This window comes from Rutidosis leptorrhynchoides, chromosome 8 (genome assembly GCF_046630445.1).
Source record: "Rutidosis leptorrhynchoides isolate AG116_Rl617_1_P2 chromosome 8, CSIRO_AGI_Rlap_v1, whole genome shotgun sequence".
In the NCBI taxonomy this organism is placed as follows: Eukaryota; Viridiplantae; Streptophyta; class Magnoliopsida; order Asterales; family Asteraceae; genus Rutidosis; species Rutidosis leptorrhynchoides.
In genome coordinates, this window is record NC_092340.1 from 302958685 (window position 1) to 302982597 (window position 23913).

Here is a 23913-nt window from a genome sequence, read left to right on the forward strand (position 1 = left end):
ATTTCCTTGTGGAACGAACCGGACTTACTAAAAACTACACTACTGTACGATTAGGTACACTGCCTATAAGTGTTGTAGCAAGGTTTAGGTATATCCATTCTATAAATAAATAAATATCTTGTGTAAAATTGTATCATATTTAATATTATTTCGTTGTAAATATATAAGCAATTTCATATACGCCTCTACGCACATCAAGTATTTTTGGCGCCGCTGCCGGGGAACATATCTGCTTAAACGCCGGAAGAGCAACGCTATATATAAAAAAAAATTATTTTTAGTTTACTTTTATAAAAAAATACGCTTTTGTAAAAATACGTTTTAAAAATTCAAATATATAAAAAGAAAAACAAAGATATAAATATTTTAAAGAGTTTGTTAAATATATAAGTTTTATAAAGTTTCTTTATTTTTATTTTTGTTTGTAAAAATATAAATTTTATTTAAATATTTTGTTTTAATATAAATCAAAACAGTAAAAAAAAAAAAAAACATTCGGCCCGTACTGTAGCAGCCCACTCTCTGGCCCGAAACCCTAGCCCATGCGATCGCATGGCTGGGTAACTTAAAACTCATGCGATCGCATGAGTGTGTCTGACACGCCAACAGTCAACCCTAATCAACATTAATTACGGTGTATTATTTATTATTATTATTTAAACCCTAATTAGGTTTTTAATTATTTATTATTTAGTTTAGTTTTTAGATTTAATTTATATATATTTATTTTAATTAGTTTAAATAATTTATAAAATTAATAGTTTTATTAAATAAATAATATAAAAATAATATTTTTATAAAAAAAATTGTACTTTTTACAACTTTTAGTATATTTTTATATTTTGTCTCTTTTTATTTGTTTTAGCGTAAGATTTGTATTTTTCGCTCGTATTTAGTTTTAAGACATAGTTTTTACCATAGTTATTTTTATTTCTAGATTTTTAGACTTTGCCGTAAAATCCCTTAAGTGCTTTTTCTTTAAACTAAGATTTAGGTGCTTTAGAATTTTGCGACGCTGTTTTTATATTTTAGTACCTTTTTAAGTTATTGTCATTTGGGATATAGTTTTACTTTTAAGCTTTAATATTTTAAGACGCAACTTTTAATTCTTAGTTTTTAGTTCCTTTTTAAGTTTAGACGAGCTACTTTCTTATTTTTATTTTTCGACGCCTTTTATTTTTCATCCTTTTCTTTTTCGACCTTTTTCGACGCGCTCTTTTTCTTTCTTATTTCTCGCCATTCTAGTTTTTAGGACTTAGAATTTTCTCTATTTCTTATCTAATATTTCTTTAAATTACGAAAATTTATTTTAAGTGGTTAAATTGATAGACATCAAAATTTTCTGGTTCGTAGTAATAGTTGGATTTGTACGTAGACCGGGTTATTAGAGCCAAACAGTACTCAATTATATTGAGACCAAACGAATCCTGCCCCTCTGCTGCATCTTTTGGCTATTCGAAACGTGGGCAAAATCAGAAAAGTCTATTAATTGAATAACTTATATAATTTTTCTTTCTTTTTAAAAACTAATAGGATATTCAGTGAATGCACCGAGCAAAATGTTCACCACCTTTTGTACGTTCACCGCCTGTAACTTGATCAAGACATCTAGCAAATATTGTCGCCGTTGATTTTTCTTTAGAATCGTCATCCAGTCGACCAAGTACTCCAATCCAAATTTCCGATAATCCATTTTTTGAAACCGACCTCACAATTGAGAATCCGAAGAATATTTAGGGACAATTCATAGATCCTGAACCATTAATCTTTCCTCCGGAACCACCAATCATTCAAACAGAGATTGTTGAGAAACGAACCATTAAATCAGAATCCTCTAGTGATTCAGATTCAACAAATTTAATCATGGAAAATCTGGAACCTCTAATTATGGAAGACTGAATGAGAGCTAAATGCACTGGCCAAGGTCACGCAATTACTCATCCAGACATTAATGCGCCAGATTATGAAATCAAAGGACAAATTCTATACATGGTGACTAATCAATGCCAATTTAGTGGTGCGCCGAAGGAAGATCCAAACGAACATCTTCGTACCTTTAATAGGATCTGCACTCTATTTAAAATAAGAGAAGTTGAAGATGAACAGATATATCTCATGTTATTTCCCTGGACTTTAAAGGGAGAAGCCAAAGATTGGTTGGAATCGTTACCTGAAGGGGCGATTGATACATGAGACGTTTTAGTTGAAAATTTTCTTAAACAATTCTTTCCGGCATCCAAAGCCGTAAGACTTCAAGGAGAAATTGTTACGTTCACACAGAAGCCAAATGAAACTCTATATGAGGCATGGACAAGATTTGGAAAGTTATTGAGAGGATGTCCGCAACAAGGTTTAGACACCTGTCAAATAGTACAAATATTCTACCAAGAATGCGACATCACTACAAGGAAAGACATAGATATAGCAGCTGATGCTATCTGTTCTTCATTTCTGGAAATTGTCCTTCTTAATGCTTCCTCTTCAGAAACGTCTTCTTTAGTTTCGAAGGTAGGTTCGGGAAACTCCTCACAGTCTTCCCTTGATTGGGGTTCCTGATATACTGGAATGAAATTTGTCTCTTCATTCGGTCTTCTCCTTAGTAGAGGTAAAGGAACGCCTTGTCCTAGCGGTGCTATTTGAATAGTGTTGCCAATAAAGTTACTTTTCGAGAGGGGAGATATGTGTTGACTAAGATCTATGGAGGAATGGTTATCAAGATTTCCTTCAGGAGGTGTAAAGAACATATCCTTAGAAATTTGATCTTGACTGCAAATAGCCAAAGTCTCTTCCAGGTATTCGTTGACGAGTTCTTGAAAAGAATCAGAGAGATTCACACCCTCTTCCTTAGGATGGTTCATGAGGCGATCAACATTGAATGTAATTTCTTCTCCTCCAACCCTTAACTTCAATGATTTCTCGTGAACGTCAATTACGGCCTTGGCAGTATTTAGGAATGATCTGCCAAGAATGAGTGGGACCTTCGTGTCTTCCTCAATATCCATAATGACAAAATGAAATATGAACTTATTCACTCTGACTAGAACATCTTCAGCTATTCCCCGAGGAATCTTAACTGATCTGTCTACGAGTTGGATAGTCATTCTGGTTGGCCTTAAGTCGTTTAATCCTAGCTTCTTGAATAATGAATAGGGCATTAGGTTTACACTGGCTCCTAAGTCTGCTAACGCATTGCTAATTTGGACATCTTGCAGGTAGAAAGGTACCGTAAATCTTCCTGTATCTCCTAACTTAGGGGGAATTCCATGCTGTAACACTAACGAGCATTCTTCGCTTAAGGGCAAGCTAACTATCTCTCTTAATCTCTCTTTGTTTGAAAGCAGTTCTTTGAAAAATTTAGCGCAGTTTGGCATTTCTACTGAAGCATCTACTAGACGTACATTTAAATGCAAATTCTTAATAATATCCCAATACTTAGCAAATTGTGCTTCTTGTTTTTCCTTCCTAAGCCTACCCGGAAAAGGTATACAGGCGCGCAGAATGATTTCCGGGGCCTTAGGAGAGATAGGTTCCGATGGATTGACGACTGGGTCAATTGGCACAGGTTCTTTATTGGAAAAATCTTGTATGTGTATATTGATAGTTGTTTCTTTTCCTCCTCTAGTAATTACTAGGGCATCAAACTCACTACACTCTATATCAATTTTAGTGGTTAAACGTTTAAGCGTAAGCTGAAAATTAGTGATTAATTCTTCAAAAGTCTTTATCAACGTGTCGAACTTATTTTGGCATTCTATGACTTGAAGTTTTATCATATATTGCTTTTCATAAATTCAGCTAAAATTTCCTTAGAGTGGAGAATAGGTTTGTGCAATGGAAAAATTATATTATGATCCGAGCAATTTTGCTGTTTGTGTGCCCATCTAGGGTAAGGATACCTTAGATTGGTTCTAGTAGCATCGGAGTTCTTAGGAATTTGTAAACTTTGAAGAGTGAGGGTGAGATCTTGTAACCTAGTTTCCAGCATTTTTACCGTATGAGCGAAGACATCATCCTTTTCAGTAGCTTCATTGTTCCAGTCTTCTTGTTGTGCAGCTATTGTGTCCAAGAGATCTCATGCTTCATCTACTGTTCGAGACATGAAATTGCCTTCCGAGGCCATGTCTAGGAGAGACTTATAATCCTTGGTCAAACCATTGTAAAGCGTACAGACTATGTCTGCCCGACTTAACGAATGATTCGAACATCTTTTAAGCATCATCTTTACTCTATTCCATGCTAGACACAATGACTCATTTTCTTTTTGGGAAAAGTTAGTGATGTCATTTCTTAAACAGGTTTGCAGGGATGGTGGATAATATTTATTTAGAAATTTAGTGGCTAATTCCTCCCATGATTGGATTGAATTTGGATTAAGCGCGTCAAACCATGCTGAAGCGTGTTTAGAAAGTGAATATTGAAAAAGATGAATTTTTAAAATGTTTTTCTCGTTTGATTCCTTCTTAAAAGAGTCAACCAGACTGATAAATTTGTTTATATAAAAATTAGGGTCGTCAGTCGGTAATCCTTGAAATTTACAGATCATACTGACTAGTTTAATCATGTTTGAACTGATTTCAGGAATTCATTCGGTTCCTAAGGTGATTGATCCTCCTCTTTCATCTAAGCATGACTTATGCATAGAAGCAAGGGTATCTTGTTGTTCAATTTTTTTTTCCTGATTTTCTGTTAATAAAAAGACTTAAAAGTAATATTAATTTACTAAAAGGATCGATAATTTAATAAAAACAATTATTCTTGAAATTTGGTCGCTAACCAGATCGGATATCTTAACTGATAGGACTTCTCACAGATTACTTGTTTCGAGGTGTCCAGGCTGACTACAGAGAGGCAGGATCCTTTTGGTTCCAATATAATTGGAGACTGTTCGGAAAATCCAATAACCAAGTCCGTGTATAATTGTCTTTCTTAGACACCACCAAACAATACTTTATCTGCTTAAAATCTTTCTCGATTAAAATATTCGATCCCCGGCAGTGGCGCCAAAGAAGAAGTGTTACTACTGATATGCCACTAACGGACGGTTTTTATTTTGTGCGGTGTCGTTAGGCCGCACGGTATCCGATTCGGTAGCACATAGCGTCTTCGTTTATTTATATTTTGCGGGGCCTAAATTTACTTTACTTTCTAAGGTGTAGAAGGTGTAAGTTAACCTAGTGTTGAATTTTATGCTGATTAACGAATTGAAGATCAAGCGGATAATTGTCTTTTAGTTAAATTACCTGGATAAAAGATAGTAGTTGAGTTTAGCTAAAGGTCCTAAATACAGAAAAAGTAAATAAAGTGGGAGGATATCCGGAGTATGCAGATCAAGGAAACGTTAACCAAGATATCAATATTGGGTTAGGGAAAGGTAATTATGCTTATGTTAAGACTATGCTTGGATTGATGTTGATCTGATTGGATGAGCCAATTACACAGACCTACTTATCTCTGAACTCTCGGAGTTCTCTTTGAGCAGTGAGAAGTATGTCACTTGGTCGTATAACTGAAGTGTAACAATACCCCAGAGGTTATCCTTGGTAGAGTACTAGGTTTATTAGTGAGTTAAGCTCTAATCCTTACCCTCTTATCAGCTTAGATAACTGAATAACAACGTGCCGTGTTGATTGAACACTGATCACAAACAGAAGGAGTTCGTCGGTTTAAGTTGGCAAAACCTTAAATGAAAACTAACAACCATTACATCATACTAATGAGATCACAACAAATCAAACATTATACAGCATTACAGTTAATATACTATTAGTAAAGCATATAGAAACCTAATAAGTACCTAAACAATTGATATGACTAAGACCTAGGGCAAAAATCAGACAAGAACATGCAATAGGCTTGGGTCATATAGTAGAGGTACTAACTAGATCTTAATAGCTCCTAAGAGGTCTCTTCAGAATAGTCAATAGGCATACTAGGTCATTCATGTCTCAATTCCTAGGTTCCGTGTCCTAAAAGTACATTAGATGCCTCTCGGGAACTCCGGCCATACCGAGTTCATCGAATCTTCAGATACAGTATAACCAGGGGTCCTAATCCTATGAAGTAGCTAATTTCACATAGGTGGACAAGTCCTGATCACAACCTAAGTTGGTCAATCCTTAAGATGCTAGCATACAAATCTATCAGACTTCCTAATTCAGTATTATAACAGTAATCGTACTATATTAACATAATTACGCTAACCCAAACTTCTATCATGGCAACATACAGATAAATTAAGCTATCATGGCAATATCGGAACACATTATTAAACATAAAAGATAAGAATACATGTTTAATACAAAAGACAAGCGTTTCGGATAAGAACCCGAAAAAACCGAACTAATCTGCCCGGGATCGCAGGGACCCGCCGGGATATCCTACGGAAAATAAAAGCTAAGCTAACTACTACTAAAAACTACCTAAAATATTGAAAATATAAATTGTATTGCAAGTTGAGTGTGTCTTGAAATGAATGGAGAAAGCCCCTTTAAATAGACTTGAAATTCTGCCAAATACGCCTGGCAGGCCATTTGGCAGGCCGTATTTAGCAGGCCGTATTCTTGGTGGCTCGTTTGGTGGCACGTATCTGGCAGGCTGTTTCCATAGTGGCAGGCCGTATTCTTGCTGATCAGGGCCTGATTTACTGGATCGTAACTTGATTTCTTGTCTTTCACCGTTTTCACTCTAGAATCTTCGTTTTAGCTCCGTTTTACTTGATTCTTTTTGCAACGCCTTTGTAATTACTTAATCTACAAAATCAACTGAAAAGCGATAATTTTGTCGAAAAGTTTTAATCTTTATTGCTTTAGGGCCTGATTTAGGGGGTAAAAACGTGACTTTTTGCCTGATATCAGGGAGCAAAACTTATAAAGAGAAACGCCGAAGAAGAACTTGACCACAAACACCTATCGCTTCAAAAAGAAGTATAGTTCAAAAGTGCTTCTCAAAAATACCAGCACTCCTATCTATATAAAATTTTCCAAAATAAAAGTCTTTTGAGACTATGTTATCCTTTTCACCACTTAAAACAACTTCACCACCACTACAAAATTCTGTTCCATCACTGACAAATGACCTAGAAGCTATGGTTACTACCGTTTTTCACATTAGTAGCAAGGATTTTAGTCTTTATCAAGCCTATGACGATGAGTACAACATGACAGGCTATGAGTGAAAATTCATTTCTTAGATCTATAGGGAACCCTAAACACTTGAGTGATTTGAGTGACCCATGAAAGCTAGCCTAAGTCATGTAACCTCCTCGCATGCTTGCAGAGATAGTTTCAACCGTAACATAAATGACTCACCTTATCTTTCACTCTTATAATAAAAAGCAAACCGCTTAGGCTATTAGAAAAGAAACTTCGAAAAGATTTCTTGAAGTAAAAACGAGAAGTTTGCTTGAGTACAAGCAAAGTCTAAGTGTAGGATATTTGATATCGGCTAAAAAGTCACGTTTTCACCCCGGTATTAAGGCCCAAAAATAAGAAAGATTCGAACTTTACCGGAAAAATACCCACTTCGTCGGTTAGAATTGAAGAACAAGTAATTACGAAGATGATGCAAAAAAATCAAGAGAATCGGAGCTAAAACGAAGATTCTAGAGCGAAAACGGTGAAAGACAAGAAATCAAGTTACGATCTAGGGAATCAGCAGGCCAAACGGCTTGCCAAACGGCCTGCCAAATGGTCAGATCAAACGGCCTCAGAAAACGGGCTGCCTTAGCAAATGGGCTGGCCAAACGGCCTGCCAAACGGCCTGCCAGCCGTTTGCAGGCAAAAATCAAGCTTATTTAAAGGGCGCTTGTCATTCATTTTCAACACACACTTCAATTCACTTCTTTCTCTCTCTTGTACAATATTAGTCATACTTTCAAGGTCTTCGACTCCGTGCGAAAAACCTAGTACCCGGAGAAGAACGCCAAAGATTGTATTAGGAGCGGTATGGAGTCTTGAAGTTGTCACTTTTGTATTCAGACCCATTTAATCTACTGGTAATTCTATCCCTTGTCTTTTTATAATGTCTTCCATTATTATGCTTTGCGATATTGTTGCCATGATTAGCGAGTAGTTATCTTTAGTGTATGTTATGACGTAATCAGTTATAATGCCGAAATTATATTATGGCTTGTGTATGTTGTCAAAATGCTTTCCGATTATGCTTTGAACTCAATCGTTTTTCCAACTAATAGAACGTAGTTATTGGCTCTGTTATTGGGAAGTCGCAAACCCAGATTCAGAGTACACAATCTGTGTCACCCCTTGGTAAGAGAAGTCTATCGGATACAACGTAACTTTGACTGAGGCACACCGGTTGTAGTAAGTCCACCAAGCTTTGGATTTTGACCGAGGACTCTTTCGTAGTGAAACATCTGACTAGACCCCTAGTACATTGTCGGTCCTAGACCATGCTAGTGTAGTCACTAAGCATATAAACTTCGTACGTGCACGCTGAAGCACAACGGTTGTTGTAAGCTGTACCTCTGCTAAGTAAGGCCATGGAATACGGTTAGTGTTGACTAGTACACTTCACCATAACGCGGTCTCAAGCATTGCACCCCGCTTGAGGGATTTTTAGTTAATTAAGGAACTGTTTGTTCGAACACATAAAGGATTGGACCGTTAGGATAATCGAACGTTTCCTGGAAGTCAGTTTGACTTGGCCATGGTGTTCTTTATGGTTAAACTCTTTTAAGGGCCTAACTATCTTCTAAACCAATCAGTAACGAAAGCATTGCGACCCATCACGTCTCTCGGATGTGGAAAACCATGCATTCTATTATACTTAAAAAAGTTTAGACCATTTTGGAATGTTAATACGTCACCCAACCGAGTCGCTCAATTGGATGAGCCGTCTGAACGTGTATGCCTGTAGTCAGATTGCACGGGGGTCGGGGGTAAGGGACATTGCTGTCTATTCAGAATCTTCAAGCCTAGCGCATTACCAAGTGACATGTCTTATGACAGGGGCGTTTAGGACTAGTGTAGTAAATACAAGGTCACTGCCTATCCATGAGCCAACATTCCATAATACCGGCAAAGTAACTGATGAAATCATAGCATGCACTTGTTTTAGCCTTATCTGAATTACAAATTTTATGGTATTTACTTTAATTTAATCTAGAAAACCCAAAATTAGGTAATGACCAACTACTCCTGCACTTTATAATTATCTTAAGTTTTAGATATAGGTTCGATTCTACTGATATCTCAAAAATTCGACTCTAAGTCATACTTCCCTTACTCAAAATAAGTAGTAGTACGATTTAGGCCCCGCTAAATATAAATTTAAAAACAAGTGTCCCCCCTCTTGGTGACCGGCCCTGACGCGCCGCGACCTAACGACATCGCTCGAAATAAAACCATCCGTTTCGGTCATATCATCTGCAATTGAAAATTTTTCGGAAAAATTCACCACAAAATTTTGCCCAATTTTGTGGAGAATGTAGTGACTTCAAATATGTATTTTGCGTCCATTAATTATCATCAAAACAAAATTACACTCTCATATATTCGCATTCAATATGAAATTTAGAAACAAAAACAAAAATAAGGTTTTGAATCTAGAGAAATAAAAAAGCCGCTAAAAATATTCGAACGATAAAACCAACACGTTATAAATGCCGCAATGTTTTGTAGCTAGTGGTGAGATAGTAACCCCAACATTATTCTCGATGTACCTAAATACAATATTAAATAAAAACAAGTATCATAGTAGTATTTAAAAATGCACAACAATTCACATGTGAATGTATTACTTATCGTAAGATCTAATAGTGCAAAATTCATCTTTAAAAATAGTAAAATGTCATTTTCGACATTTAAACTGCTTCGAAAAGGGGAAGCCTTAAGGAAGTCTTGATCGTAGAGCCGTTTTCTAGTTATCTTTCGAAAATGGACCTAATCTGCAATTGAAATTCCCCACAAAATTTTGCCCGATTTTGTGGAGAATGTAGTGACTTTAAATATGTGTTTTGTGGCCATTAATTATCATTAAAACGAAACTACACTCTCATATATTCGTGTTCAATATGAAATTTAGAAATAAAAATAAAAATATGGTTATGAATCTAGAGAAATAAAAAAGCGGCTAAAAATAGTCGAACAATAAAACCAAGACGTTATAAAAGCATCAACGTTTTGTAGCTAGTGGTGAGATAGTAGCCCCATCATGATTCTCGATGTACCTAAATACAATATTAATCAAAAATAAGTATCATAGTGGTATTTAAACAGGCACATCGATTCACATGTGAAGGTATTACTTATCGTAAGTTCTAATATTGCAAAATTCACCTTTAAAAATAGTAAAATGTAATTTTCGACATCTAAACTGCTTCTAACGGGGGAAAACCTTAAAGAGGTCATGCTCGTAGCGCCGTTTTCTAGTTATCTTGCGAAAATGGTCTAATCTGCAAATGAAAATTTTTCGAAAAATTTCCCACAAAATTTTGCCCGATTTTGTGTGGAATGTAGTGATTTCAAATATGTGTTTTGCGGCCATTAATTTTTATCAAAATGAAACTACACTCTCATATATATTTGCATTCAATATGAAATTTAGAAACAAAAAAAATATGGTTATGAATTAAGAGAAATAAAAAAGCGGCTAAAAATACTCGAATAATAAAACCAAGACGTTATAAAAGCTAGTGGTGAGATAGTAGCCAGACTTGATTCTTGATGTACCTAAATACAATATTAAATAAAAACAAGTATCATAGTGATATTTAAACAGACACAACAATTCACATGTGAATGTATTACTTATCGTAAGATCTAATAGTGCAAAATTCACCTTTAAAAATAGCAAATTGTCATTTTCGGCATCTAAACTGCTTCGAACGGGGGAAAGCCTTAAGGAAGTCTTGCTCGTAGCGCCGATTTCTAGTTATCTTGCGAAAATGGGCCTAATCTGCGATTAAAAAATTTTCCAGAAATTTCCCCACAAAATTTTACCAGATTTTGTGGGGAATGTTGTTATTTCAAATATGTGTTTTGCGGCCATTAATTATCATCAAAACGAAACTACACTCTCATATATTCTCATTCAATATGAAGTTTAGAAACAAAAACAAAGATAAGGTTATGAATCTAGAGAAATAAAAAAGCGGCTAAAAATACTCGAACAATAAAATCAACACGTTATAAAAGCAGCAATGTTTTGTAGTTAGTTGTGAGATAGTAGCCCCAAAATGATTCTCGATGTACCTAAATGCAATATTAAATAAAAACAAGTATCATACTGGTATTTAAACAGGCACAAAAACTCACATTTGAAGGTATTACTAATCATAAGATCTAAAAGTTCAAAATTCACCCAAAAAAATAGTAAAATGTAATTTTCAGAATCTAAACTGCTTCGAACGGGGAAAAGCGTTAAGGAAGTCTTGCTCGTAGCACCATTTTCTAGTTATCTTGCGAAAATGGGCCTAATCTGCAATTGAAAATTTTTTGGAAACTTCCCTACAAAATTTTGTCCGATTTTGTGGGGATTGTAGTGACTTCAAATATTTGTTTTGCGGCCATTAATTATCATCAAAACGAAGCTACACTCTCATATATTCGCATTCAATATGAAATTTAGAAATATAAAAAAATAAGGTTATGAATCTAGAGAAATAAAAAACGGCTAAAAATACTCGAACAATGAAACCAGGACGTTATAAATGCAGTAACGTTTTGTGGCTAGTGGTGAGATGGTTGCCCCAACATGATTCTTAATGTATTTAAATACAATATTAAATAAAAACAAGTATCATAGTTATATTTAAACAGGCACAACAATTCACATATGAAGGTATTACTTATCGTAAAATCTAAAAGTGCAAAATTAACATTTAAAAATAGTAAAATGTCATTTTGGCATCTAAACTACGTTGAACGGGGAAAGCCTTAAGGAAGTCTTGCTCGTAGTGCCATTTTCTAGTTATCTTGCGAAAATGGGCCTAATCTGCGATTGAAATTTTTTTCAGAAAATTCCCCACAAAATTTTGCCAGATTTTGTGGAGAATGTTATGACTTCAAATATGTGTTTTGCGACCATTAATTATCATCAAAACAAAACTACACTCTCATATATTCTCATTCAATATGAAATTTAGGAATAAAAACAAAAATAAGGTTATGAATCTAGAGAAATAAAAAAGCGGCTAAAAATACTCGAACAATAAAACCAAGACTTTATAAAAGCAACAACTTTTTGTAGCTAATGGTGAGTTAGTACACCCAACATGATCCTCGATGTACCTAAATACAATATTAAATAAAAACAAGTATCATAGTGGTATTTAAATAAGCATAATAATTCACATGTGAAGGTAATACTTATCATAAGATCTAAAACTTCAAAATTCACCTTTAAAAATAGTAAAATGTCATTTTTGGCATCTAAACTGCTTCGAACGGGGGAAAGCCTTAAAGAAGTCTGCTCGTAGCACCGTTTTCTAGTTATCTTGCGAAAATGGGCCTAATCTGCAATTGAAAATTTTTCGAAAAATTCTCCACAAAATTTTGCCCGATTTTGTGGGGAATATGGTGATTTCAAATATGTGTTTTGTGGCCATTAATTATCATCAAAATGAATATACACTCTCATATATTCGTACTCAATATAAAATTTAGAAAAATAAAAAAAGAAGGTTATGAATCTAGGGAAATAAAAAAGCGGTTAAAAATACTCGAATAATGAAACCAGGACGTTATAAATGCAGCAACGTTTTGTGGCTAGTGGTGAGATGTTAGCCCCAACATGATTCCTGATGTACCTAAATACAATATTAAATAAAAACAAGTATCATAATGGTATTTAAACAGACACAACGATTCACATGTGAAAGTATTACTTATTGTAAGATCTAAAAGTGCAAAATTCAACTTTAAAAATAGTAAAATGCCATTTTCGACAGCTAAACTGCTTCGAACAGGGGAAAGCCTTAAGGAAGTCTTGCTCGTAGTGCCGTTTTTTAGTTATCTTGCATAAGTGGGCCTAATCTGCAATTGAAAATATTTCAAAAAATTCTTCACAAAATTTTGCCCGATTTTGTAGGGAATGTAGTGACTTCAAATATGTGTATTGCGGCCATTAATTATCATCAAAATAAAACTACACTCATATATTCTCATTCAATATGAAATTTAGAAACAAAAAAAAAATAAGGTTATCAATCTAGAGAAATAAAAAACGGCTAAAAATACTCGAACAATAAAATTAAGATGTTATAAAGCAGCAACGTTTTGTAGCTAGTGGTGAGATAATAGCCCCAACATGATTCTCTATGTTCCTAAATATAATATTAAATAAAAACAAGTATCATAGTGGTATTTAAACAGGCACAACAATTCACATGTGAAGGTATTACTTATCGTAAAATTTAAAAGTGCAAAATTCACCTTTAAAAATAGTAAAATATTATTTTCAACATCTAAATTGCTTCGAACGGGGGAAAACCTTAAGGAAGTCTTGCTCGTAGCGCCGTTTGCAATTGAAAATTTTTCGAAAAATTCCCTACCAAATTTTGTCCCATTTTGTGGGGAATGTAGTGACTTTAAATATGTGTTTTACGGCCATTAATTTTCATCAAAATGAAACTACACTCTCATATATTCGCATTCAATATGAAATTCAGAAACAAAAGAAATATGGTTTTGAATCTAGAGAAACAAAAAAGCGGCTAAAAATATACTCGAACAATAAAACCAAGACGTTATAAAAGCATCAACGTTTTGTAGCCAGTGGTGAGATAGTAGCCCCAACTTGATTCTCGATGTACCTAAATACAATATTAAATAAAAACAAGTATCATAGTGGTATTTAAACAGGCACAACAATTCATTTTTGAATGTATTACTTATCGTAAGTTCTAAAAGTGAAATATTCACCTTTAAAAATAGTAAAATGCCATTTTCAGCTTCTAAACTGCTTCAAAAGGGGGAAATTCTTTAGGAAGTCTTGCTTGTCAGCGCCATTTTCTGCAATTGAAAATTTTTGCAGAAAATTCTCCATAAAATTTTGCCAGATTTTGTGTGGAATGTAGTGACTTCAAATATGTGTTTTACGGCCATTAATTATCATCAAAATGAAAGTACACTATATATTCTCATTCAATATGAAATTTAAAAATAAAAAGAAAAATAAGGTTATGAATCTAGAGAAATAAAAAAGCCGCTAAAAATACTCGAACAATAAACTAAGACGTTATAAAAGCAGCAACGTTTTGTAGCTAGTGGTAAGATAGTAGCCCCAATATGATTCTTGATGTACCTAAATACAATATTAAATAAAAACAAGTATCATAGTGGTATTTAAACAGGCACAACAATTCACATGTGAAGGTATTACTTATCGTATGATCTAAAAGTGAAAAATTCACCTTTAAAAATAGTAAAATGTCATTTTCAACATCTAAACTGCTTCGAACGGGGGAAAGCCTTAAGGAATTCTTGCTCGTAGCATCGTTTTCTAGTTATCTTGCGAAAATGGTTCTAATATGCAAATGAAATTTTTTTGAAAAATTACCCACAAATTTTGCCCGATTATGTGGGGAATGTAGTGACTTCAAATATTTGTTTTGTGGCCATTAATTATCATCAAAACGAAGCTACACTCTCATATATTCGAATTTAATATGAAATTTAGAAAAAAAATAAAGTTATGAATCTAGAGAAATAAAAAAGCAGCTAATAATACTCGAATAATGAAACCAGGACGTTATAAATGCAGCAATGTTTTGTGGCTAGTGGTGAGATGATAGCCCCAACATGATTCTTGATGTACCTAAACACAATATTAAATAAAAACAAGTATCATAGTGGTATTTAAATAGGCACAACAATTCACATGTGAAGGTATTACTTATTGTAAGATCTAAAAGTGCAAAATTCACCTTTAAAAATAGTAAAATGTCATTTTCGGCATCTAAATTGCTTCGAACGGGGGAAAGTCTTAAGGAAGTCTTGCTTGTAGCGCCATTTTGTGTGGAATGTAGTGACTTCAAATATGTGTTTTGCGGCCATTAATTATCATCAAAACGAAACTACACTCTCATATATTCTCATTCAATATGAAATTTAGAAACAAAAAAAAAAGGTTATGAATCTAGAGAAATAAAAAAATGGCCAAAAATAGTTGAAAAATAAAACCAAGACGTGTGATTAACTAAATTCTTTTGGCTATTTTTGAAGGAAATGGCACCGACGACTCGTCAGAACTTGAACATGAGTGAGGAAGACTTCCGTGCTTTCCTTGCAGCAAATATAGCCGCAGTACAGGTTGCAATGCAAAACAACAACAATAACTCAGGGTCTAGCAGTGGAGTTAACTCCACAGGAAACCGTGTAGGATGCTCCTACAAGGCTTTCACTGCTTGGAAGCCTTTGGAATTTGACGGACTGAAGGACCAGTCGGACTGAAACGATGGACCGAGAAGGTCGAATCTGTGTTTACTATAAGCAAATGTCGTAAAGTACGTCACGCATACCTTCACAGGTAATGCGTTAACATGGTGGAACACCTATCTCGAACAAGTGGGACAAGATGCTTCTTACGCACTACCGTGGTCAGAATTCAAACACTTGATGAACGAGCAGTACCGTCCCAGAAACGAAGCCAATAAGCTCAAGACAGAGCTTAGAGAGTTACGAGCGCAGGGATTCGATATCACCACATATGAACGACGATTCACCGAGTTGTGTTTATTGTGTCCAAGAGTGTTCGAAGATGAAGAAGAGCAGATCGATGCGTTTGTAAAGGGGTTACCAGAAAGAATTCAGGAGAATGTGAGTGCAAGCGCGCCCACTTCAATGCAAAAGGCAAGCCGAATGGCTCACAAACTTATAAACCAGATCGAGGGAAGGATTAAGGAACATGCAGCCGAGGAGGCCAAAATAAAGCAAGTCAAAAGAAAGTGGAAGGAAAATAGTGACAAGGGTCACCAATACGACAACTACAACAACCGTCCCAAAAACAACAACAATCGTCCCAATAACAACAACAACCGTCCCAATAACAACAACAACCGTCCCAATAACAACAATAATTACAACAAAAAGCAGAAAACCAGATGCCTAAGGTGTGAGAAATATCATCCAGATAATTATTGTAGGGAGTTATGCACAAAATGTAGCAGAACAGGTCACAGTGCTACAAAGTGTGGAGTCTACGGACCAAAGGTCAACAGAGTGAAAGGAACAAATAACGTCGGAACATTTAATGCCGCCATTACTTGTTTTGGGTGCGGAAAGAAGGGCCATTACAAAACTGCATGCCTAGACGAATTGAATAAGAATGGGCAAAACCGCAGAAGAGTCTTCAATATCAATGCGGCAGAAGCGCAGGAAGACCCGGAGCTTGTTACGGGTATGTTTCTGATTGACGATAAACGTGCTTATGTTTTATTTGATTCGGGTGCGGATAGAAGCTATATGAGTAAAGATTTTTGTGCCAAATTAAGTTGTCCTTAAACGCCTTTGGATAATAAATTTTTACTCGAATTAGCAAACGGTAAATTAATTACAGCTGATAAAATATGTCAGAATCGAGAAATTAAACTGGTTGGCGAAACGATTAAGATTAATTTGATACCAGTAGAGTTAGAGAGTTTTGACGTGATAATTGGTATGGACTGGTTGAAAAAGGAGAGAGCAGAGGTCGTATGTTACAAAAACGCAATTCGCGTCGTACGTGAAATAGGAAAACCCTTGATGGTGTACGGAGAAAAGAGCAGCGCGAAGTTAAATCTTATTAGTAGTTTGAAGGCACACAAACTAATAAGAAAAGGTTGCTATGTCATTCTAGCACGCATCGAGGAAGTCAAAACTGAAGAAAAGAACATCAATAATGTTCCCGTCGTAAAAGAATTTCCCGATGTATTTCTGAAAGAATTACCGGGACTACCTCCACACCGATCTGTTGAATTTCAAATAGATCTTGTACCAGGAGCTTCACCGATAGCTCGTACTCCTTACAGACTCGCACCTAGCAAAATGAAGGAATTACAAAGTCAATTACAAGAACTTTTAGAGCGTGGTTTCATTCGACCAAGTACATCACCGTGGGGAGCTCCGGTGTTATTTTTCAAAAAGAAGGATGGTACATTCAGGTTATGTATCGACTACCGAGAGTTGAACAAACTTACCATCAAGAACCGTTATCCACAACCAAGAATCGATGACTTATTTGATCAACTGCAAGGTTCGTCAGTTTATTCGAAGATTGATTTACGTTCCGGGTATCATCAAATGCGAGTGAAGGGGGATGATATTCCGAAGACTGCTTTTAGAACTTGTTACGGTCATTATGAGTTTATGGTTATGCCGTTTGGATTAACTAACGCACCAGCTGTGTTCATGGACCTCATGAACCGAGTGTGTGGACCATATCTTGACAAGTTTGTCATTGTCTTCATCGAAGACATACTTATTTACTCTAAAAATGATCAAGAGCACGAAGAACATTTGAGAAAAGTGCTAGAATTGTTAAGAAAAGAAAAACTGTACGCCAAGTTTTCAAAGTGTGCATTTTGGTTTAAAGAAGTTCAATTCCTCGGTCACATAGTGAGCAAAGAAGGTATTCAGGTTGATCCGGCGAAGATTGAAACTATTGAGAAATGGGAAACACCAAAAACCTTGATGCAAATACGCCAATTTTTTGGATTGGTTGGTTACTACAGAAGATTCATCCAAGATTTTTCCAAAATAGCAAAACCCTTGACTGCATTAATGCATAAAGGGAAGAAATTTGAATGGAAAGATGAGCAAGAAAGAGCATTTCAATTGTTAAAGAAAAAGTTAACTACGGCACCTATATTGTCATTGCCTGAAGGGAATGATGATTTTGTGATTTATTGTGATGCCTCAAAGCAAGGTCTCGATTGTGTATTAATGCAACAAACGAAGGTAATTGCTTATGCGTCCAGACAATTGAAGATTCATGAGCAAAATTATACGACTCACGGTTTAGAATTGGGCGCTGTTGTTTTTGCATTAAATACATGGAGACACTACTTATATGAGGTCAAAAGTATTATATATAAAGACCACAAAAGTCTCCAACATATATTTGATCAAAAACAACTGAACATGAGGCCGCGTAGGTGGATTGAATTGTTGAATGATTACGATTTTGAGATTCGTTACCACCCAGGAAAGGCGAATGTGGTAGCTGATGCTTTGAGTAGAAAGGATAGAGAACCTATGCGGGTAAAAGCTATGAACATAATTATTCGTACTAACCTTACTACTCGAATAAAAGAGGCGCAACAAGGAGTTTTGAAAGAAGGGAATTTGAAGAATGAAATACCCAAAGGATCGGAGAAACATCTTAATGTTCGGGAAGACGGAACCCGTTATACGGCTGAAAGAATTTGGGTACCAAAGTTTGGAGATGTGAGAAAAATGGTACTTAGGGAAGCACATAAAACCAAATACTCAATACATCCCGGAGCAGGAAAGATGTACAAAGATCTCAAGAAACATTTTTGGTGGCCGGGTATGAAAGCCGATATTGCTAAATACGTAGGAGAATGTTTGACGTGTTCTAAGTTAAAAGTTGAACATCAGAAACCATCAGGTCTACTTCAACAACCTGAAATCCCGGAATAGAAATGGGAAAACATTACCATGGATTTCATTACTACATTGCCAAGGACTGCAAGTGGTTATGATACTATTTGGGTAATAGTCGATCGTCTCACCAAATCAGCACACTTTCTACCAATGCGAGAAGATGATAAAATGGAAAAGTTAGCACGACTATACTTGAAGGAAGTTGTCTCCAGACACGGAATACCAATCTCTATTATCTCTGATAGGGATGGTAGATTTGTTTCAAGATTTTGGCAGACGTTACAACAAGCATTGGGAACTCGTCTAGACATGAGTTATGATGACCCGAAAATTTCTGACCAAATTTAAACTTAAACTTTAACATTTTCGACACGATAAGCAAAGTCTGTAATGTTGAGTCTCAAAGTTTTGGAACTATATTCATGTAATCAATTATTCTTTGACTATTCTCGAAGATTCACGAACAATATATATATAACTTAATGTATATATATATATATATATATATATATATATATATATATATATGATTTCAACTTATTTAGTAAACGATAGTAACATTCGATTATTGATTCGATTGATATTAAGATAAGGTAACTAAAACGTTTAAGATGAACCAGTAAAATCACTAATTTGCTACAGTATTTTTGAATTGCTACAGTATCCGAAAAGCTACAGTATTTTCGAAAATCACTATTTGCTACAGTAACTTTGCTACAGTAAAACACTATTTCAAAATGAAAATGTATATATTATATATATATATATATATATATATATATATTAACAAATAGCTAGACGATGATTTATAGAAGTAAATGACCAAAACACTCAATTGTATAAGTTATATCTCAAGTGGTATAGTTTTTGAATAATTTAAATCTATATTTTGACAAAGGTACGAGTCACGAAAGGTAAAGTGCCAGTTTTCTTAGTGTACGAAAGGACGTTCGAAAAATCGGAACTGGGACATAGTCGAGTGACAACGTACGACTTATCAGAACAAAAATTACAAGTCAACTATGCACGTGAATTTAATATAATATATAATTAATTATTTAAATTAAATATATTATATCGAATAGTTTCGATGAACGGATTAAAAGATATGATCAACTGAATTATAATTGACGTTAATTGGAATTGCTTATGAATCTGCAATTAATATTTAAACAACTTGTTTGTAAGATTGATAAATTGGATTTTTGAATATTACCAACCGAGTAAATGAATCCTTATATAAGGCACGTCTCGTTTTGTTGAACTATTGTCAAAATTGACTTTTTGAAACGACTTTGGATAACTTTTGTATGTCAATCTCGAGCATTAGGATTGTGATACACTATGACCTGACCTAGCTTAATAGACATTTATTGACCAACATATGTTCTCTAGGTTGAGATCTACAGTTATTTGGTAATCCGAGTTTCGGTCACATTTTAGTGAACATCTTTATATGCTGCTAAGGTGAGTTTCATTTGCTCCCTTTTTAAATGCTTTTGCAATCTATATTTTTGGGCTGAGAATACATGCACTTTATTTTAAACGCAATGGATACAAGTACATACTAAATTCTACACCGAGTTTGAACTGAAAATCCCTTAGCTTTGGCAACTAGTAACTGCCGGTTATAAGAACCGGTGGGCGCGAATAGTGGTATATGGATCTGTAGGGCTTGACATCCCCGTCTGTTCTAGGTATAGAAACCCTAGCCTGAACTATAAAACAGACGTATGCTATTTGAGGTTAGTACACGTTAGTTTGCGTATATTGGACATGTTGGTTGCATGTATGTTAAAACAGGGGTACTTATTAAAATGTTAAAGTTTAGTTACCAGGGTGCTCAATCTTGTAGAATATTTTGATAAACGTTTCTGGATGAAACAACTGAAATCTTGTGATCTACCTTTATATATAGATTATGTGCAACACTAAAACTATGAACTCACCAACCTTTGTGTTGACACTTGTTAACATGTTTATTCTCAGGTTTCCTAGAAGTCTTCCGCTGTTTGCTTATATGTTAGACAAGCTATGTGCATGGAGTCTTACATGACATATTTTTCAAGGAAACGTTGCATTCACCAAATCATCACCATGTATCTTATTTTGACTGTATTGTCAACGGAAGTATTATTGTAAACTATTATTTACGATGATTGTCTATATGTAGAAATCATCAGATGTCGAAAACCTTTGATTTAAATATTCATTTTTGGTGTGTCTTTTCAAAAGAATGCAATGTTTACAAAACGTATCATATAGGGGTCAAATACCTCGCAATGAAATCGATGAATGACGTGTTCGTCCATATGGATTTAGAGCGATCGTCACATGAGTACTGCCTATCATCCACAAACTGATGGGCAGAGTGAAAGGACGATACAGACCCTTGAAGACATGCTACGAGCATGTGTTATTGATTTTGGAAACAGTTGGGATCGACATCTACCGTTAGCAGAATTTTCCTACAATAACAGTTACCACTCGAGTATTAAGATGGCACCGTTTGAGGCACTTTATGGCAGAAAGTGCAAGTCTCCAATTTGTTGGAGTGAAGTGTGAGATAGACAAATTACGGGTTCTGAGATTATCCAAGAAACTACCGAGAAAATTATTCAAATTCAACAACGGTTAAAAACCGCCTAGAGTCGACAAAAGAGCTACGCAGACAGTATAAGAAAAGATATAGAATTTGAAATTGGAGAGATGGTCATGCTTAAGGTTTTACCTTGGAAAGGCGTTGTTCGTTTTGGAAAACGAGAAAAATTAAACCCGAGATACATTGGGCCATTCAAGATTATTGATCGTGTCAGACCGGTAGCTTATCAATTTGAATTACCTCAACAATTAGCCGGTGTACATAATACTTTTCACGTCTCGAATCTGAAGAAATGCTTAGCCAAAGAAGATCTCACTATTCCTTTAGACGAAATCCAAATCAATGAAAAACTTCAATTCATTGAAGAACCCGTCGAAATAATGGATCGTGAGGTTAAACGACTTAAGCAAAATAAAATATCAATCATTAAGGTTCGATTGAATGCTCGTAGAGGACCCGAGTTCACCTGGGAGCGTGAAGATCAGATGAAAAAGAAATACCCGCATTTATTTCCAGATGAAAGGACCCGTTCATATACATTATAAATGATTCACAATAGTTGATTACATCAAGAGGTATTTGACCTCTATATGATACGTTTTACAAACATTGCATTCATTTTTAAAAGACAAACTTTCTTTACATCAAAAATTGACGGCATGCATACCATTTCATATTACATCCAACTATAATTGACTTAATATTAATCTTGATGAACTCAACGACTCGAATACAGCATCTTTCAAAGTATATCATGAATGACTCCAAGTAATATCCTTAAAATGAGCTAATGCACAGCGGAAGATTTCTTTAATACCTGAGAATAAACATGCTTTAAAGTGTCAACCAAAAGGTTGGTGAGTTCATTAGTTTATCATAATCAATCATTTTCGTAATAGTAATAGACCACAAGATTTCATATACATAAACGTTTTAATAAAAATATTCTAAGTGGTTGAGCACTTGGTAACCATACTTAACATTTAATCAATGTCGCATATTCCCTTTATTATTAAATCTCACTACACTGTACCAAGTGTAGTCACTGAAATGAAGTACTGTGCAACCGTTGAATACTAGTTGTCCAGTCCAGTTGGGGTTGTCAGGTCCGATAGATCTATCAACAGGATTCGCGTTTACAATACCGCATGTAAATGGTAGTTACCAAGCTATTAGGGAAAAATATGCAAGGTGGTACAACTCAACGTAGAATATGTTTTTAGTACTTGTGTCCATTTCGTAAAACAGTTGTAAAACAGTGCATATATTCTCAGCCCAAAATATATATATAAAAAGGGAGTAATGAAACTCACAATACTGTATTTCGTAGCAATTATGTATATGACGGCACTGAACAAGTGCAGGGTTTGTCTCGGATTCACGAACCTATATTAAGTATATATATTTATATGTTGGTCAATATCTGTCTAACAATTTAGGTCAAGTCGTAGTGTATCACAATCCTAATGCTCGAGACCGACATGCAAAAGTCAACAAAAGTCAACTTGACCCAAAATGACTTCCAAAATCTATACATGTTTATTATATAACTTATATATAGTCATTTTATATATTTAAATATATTTATCAGATCTTATTATACTAAATAATACAAGTCATTTATTAATAAATAAAAATTTATATTAAAATTCATATATGATAAAAATATACTTTTATATATCTCAAGTAATAAAATTTATAAAATTCACTTAATAACATAAAAATATAGTGGTATGTATTATTAATGTAATTATATTACGTGTGGTAAAAATATCTTTGTACACATATTTATTTGATAAAATAATATTGATAATAATAATAATGATAAAAATAATAAAATGATAGTTTCAATAAAAATATTAATTTTTAGTAATAAAGATAATTTTAGTAATAACATCAACTGATAACAATTATAATAATCGTTTTAATAATAATATTAAAATTAATGATAATTCAGTTGACCATATCTTTTAATCCGTTCATCGAAACCACACGATTTCTAAATGAAAAGTTATTAATTTTTCTTTAGCTTTTCAATGACATGCATATCATATACCTTATCTCAGTAGCATATGTATCAAATTCGTGATTTATCATAAACTATTTAACGACGAAACTAAGCATACAAACATGCATAATCATATATACTCGAGCACTAGTCAGGGATACACTATTAATATATAAAAGATAAGATATGAATGCTCACGTATCAATATTGTGATTCAATATTGCAGGAAAGTACGTAGACGCAATGAAAATGATAAACGTTAGGTTGACCTCACGAGCAATACCCTCGAACAATACCCATAACCTCCATAGCTATAACCCATAATTTCCTTAACTCTATCCCGTTTGAAAACTTATTTTGAAATCGTCTGAATATAACTCCGTCGTAGTATTTTATGTATACTAATAATATCTTGAAATAATACTAAGTAAATATATATATATATATATGTAATTCGATTGAGAGAGTTTAGAGAAATATATTTTTAAGTTTCTATGAAATAATGAAACCTATTGAATTCTATTTATAATAGAATTTTGAATTATTAAAGTGAATTATTAAAGTATGAATTATTAAAGTGAATTATTAAAGTATGAATTATTAAAGTTAAAGTAAAGTAAAAGTAAAGTAAAGGTAAAGTTAAAGTTAAAGTATAGTAAAAGTATAAAACTATGCACGTATAATACGCGTATAAATATATTTAATATTAATTTAAATCGTTATATCATAAAACATTTTAG

At 34.3% G+C, this 23913-nt stretch overlaps 1 non-coding gene across 1 annotated transcript; it reads right to left on the minus strand.

Moving 5' to 3' along the window:
• Positions 1–2247: 2247 nt before the first annotated feature.
• On the minus strand, positions 2248–2354 carry LOC139865163 (small nucleolar RNA R71). Its single transcript, XR_011764686.1, has one exon. It is a non-coding gene; the product is annotated as a small nucleolar RNA R71 (small nucleolar RNA).
• Positions 2355–23913: the final 21559 nt, after the last annotated feature.